Source organism: Chinchilla lanigera, unplaced genomic scaffold (assembly GCF_000276665.1).
Source record: "Chinchilla lanigera isolate Chin_1 unplaced genomic scaffold, ChiLan1.0 scaffold00073, whole genome shotgun sequence".
In the NCBI taxonomy this organism is placed as follows: Eukaryota; Metazoa; Chordata; class Mammalia; order Rodentia; family Chinchillidae; genus Chinchilla; species Chinchilla lanigera.
Genome location: NW_004955474.1, coordinates 1,643,141 through 1,646,270, shown reverse-complemented (window position 1 = coordinate 1,646,270; position 3,130 = coordinate 1,643,141).

Here is a 3,130-nt window from a genome sequence, read left to right as displayed (position 1 = left end):
AAAAAAAAAAAAAAAAAAAAAAAAAAAAAAAAAAAAAAAACACCACAAAACTTAACATTTGAGGCTGATTTTTTGGAAAGCTATGAGATACACACAAAGAAAATCATAGCCTCAGTCTTGAACAGAAATACAACTTAAAACAGACAACAGCTGGTTTGTGTATGTGATACTGGGGATTAAACACAGGGCCTCTGAACTGAGCCACTTCTTCAGCCCTTTTTATTTTTATTTTTCTTCTTTTGCGACAAGGTCTCACTATGCAGCTCAGGCTGGCCTTCAGCTCACTTTGTAGCCCAGCCTGGTCTTGAACTCACAATGATCCTCCTGCCTAAGCCTCCCAAGTGCTGTGATTATTGGCGTGCACCACCACGCCGGGCAAAGGCATGACATTATTTTTGTCCATTAGACTCACAAAATTAAAAATAACAATGCCACATACTACATTATCCCAGTTCTATAAAACACAGCAACAGGCAATGGCCTGGGGCACAGCTCAGTGCTGGGGTGCTTCCCTAGCTGCATAGAGGCAAGGATCCAATCTCCAGTACCACACATCCACGGTTTGTAACCTTTTGGTCAGGAGTTTCGTATTTTAGAGCCCTGTGTTTTAATAACATACCCACAACTACACATGGCTTACACTAAAATGCTCTTTACAACAATATTTCTAATAGTTAAAACAGAAACCTAAACATTCACCCATCCATCAGAACTAAAAAGCATACATGCAGCTGATAAATGAATCAAGCAGAATTGTATGTGTGGCCATGACAAGGTGTCTAAGACATAAGTAAAAAGCTGTAAATGGCGTGCTTAGCAGGTCATCCGAGATTAAAAGCACACCATTAACACACGGGATAAATATGTATTGGAAACATGACTGTGTTCTATGCATGATTTCTGACATGTCTGAATCTGGGTAAGATCAAGCATTACTTTTCTTTTTGATGGTGAGGATCAAGCCCAGAGCCTTCCACGTGCTAAGCATAGGTTCTGCACCCCATGGAGCTGAACCCCAGCCCCAGGGACTACTTGTGGGAACAGAAAAAGAGCTGTGACGAAACAAAAGAGAAGTGGGTTCTGTTTTACCGAGTTTCTAGGAGTCTCCTGACTAATTTAACTCATCTTTTCAAGGTGCTGTCGTCGCTGTATTGCCCAAAATAAAAAGAAATCAGCTACTGATAAAAACAAATATCCACAGCAAAATATGTTCAATTGCTTCCTACTCCTAAAGGATGAAGTGCAAAATTTTTAGACAAGAAAGTGCTGTTTCTTCAGGGCCAATAAACACACACTGAGTACAGAGGTATTTCTTTTTTCAGCCAATAAACACACACTGAGTACAGAGGTATTTCTTGCATTAAACAAAAAATATTGTGATCCTAAACAAGGAATACGACTGTAGCCGATCTTCTGGCTACCTAGGAATGTCTTAAAATGTTAAATGAAGGAATAAATACCAAAGGCTGCCAGGCACGCCTTAAACCCAGCAGCACTCTGGAGGCTGGAGCAAGAAGACGGCCATGAGTTTAAGGCCAGCCTGAACTACACAGTGAGACCCTGTCTGAAAAAAAAAAAAAAAGAAAGAAAGAAAAAGAAATAAACAAACAATCCAACAGACAAACCAAATGCTTTGTATAATATCTGGCACCTATGAATCCTCAAAAAATGTTAGCAAATTTTACTATCAAGCTTTTTTGCATTCTTCTTTTGGCCTATCAGGCTTCCAGCTATCATTTCCCTCATCTACCTGAGGTGATCAAAATTGAAAGTGAATGCTAAAATTTTTTAAAAATTTGTTATAATTGCTACCCTAAGACACACTGCCATTAAGCCTCCTCAGAATACTCCCCCCTTCAATCACTTACACCACTGTTCCTGCTGCTTCTGAGGTAGTTCTGCAAGTCCTCTTTCATTTAAGAGGAGTGATAAAAATTCAGAAAGGTAGAGTCATGCAAACATGATGCTGTGTCCTCATCCACCTTAGTCACTGGATCAGACACTGTGTGACTTCTGGCTCTTCCCCTAGATCAAAATGACCATTAACACAAATGTTTGGGATTCAGGACATTGAGGCAGCCAGGATTAAACAACTAAGGACATGCAAAAGGACTGCCAGAGCTGCTTCAGAAAGTGGCAGGAATGCTGGGACGAGTCTGTTTGAAAGGATGGGGAGTACACTGAGGGATTAACAGCGATGCCTTTTGCTGCAATAAATTTATCACTAAGATGAGATTTTTTTTTTATTTTAAAGAGAATAAAAAATAAGTAAAAACAATACAGAATTTCAAAGCAAAATGATAGGAAATCAACAAGGGTTGTTATATTGCATTGCATGTTGTTATCTTCAAAGTAGTTGTTCAGATTACCAGATGTAAGCATGTAAAATTGATCAAAAAAAAGCATTAGCTGTTCCTTACAATAAATCAATAGAAATTAGCAGTACAACTAGCTATCACGTGTGTGTGCACATATATATATATTATTTTCCCTTCCTTCTTTCTTTTCTCCAATTTTAAAAATGTATGCATCTGCTGTATTTTTCAACCACATCTCGTATGTCTCTGAAGACCACTCAAATACTGCATATTTAATCTGTTCCTGAGTTACTCAGTCATGAGGTCAGAACGCAGCCTGCCGAATACACACTAACAGGCTGCGGAAAGCCTGAGTGCGAGGACAGTGCAGCTTCGTTTTTGCAGTGTGGAGCCTCGTCTCCTCCTAATCACGCTTCAGATGGGGCAGCTTCTGAGTAACCATCACCCCTCAGGAAGTGCTATGCGGATACATTAGAGGACTGTACCAAACAAGAGGCAAGCACACTCCATGGGCCCAAGCCAAAGCCTTGGCCATGTCTCACTCCAGGCAAGGATAATCCTTTAGCTCACATTTACCGACCGGAACTGCTATAGCACAAGTATTCTTAACTTCTATTCAGAACCATGCATAGCTCTCAAAGATTCCATTCACTCCTCACTCACAAAAGCCACCTCGCTGCTGTGTAACCAGGCCCTGTGACCCCTCTCTCCTTCTTCCTTGTCATTGGGAGCCTCTCTACTTTGGCTGGCACAGGGCTGTCCACCCAGGCTACTTTCTGAGTCTTTCTGCAGTGTGGCTCCAGAAGTGATCA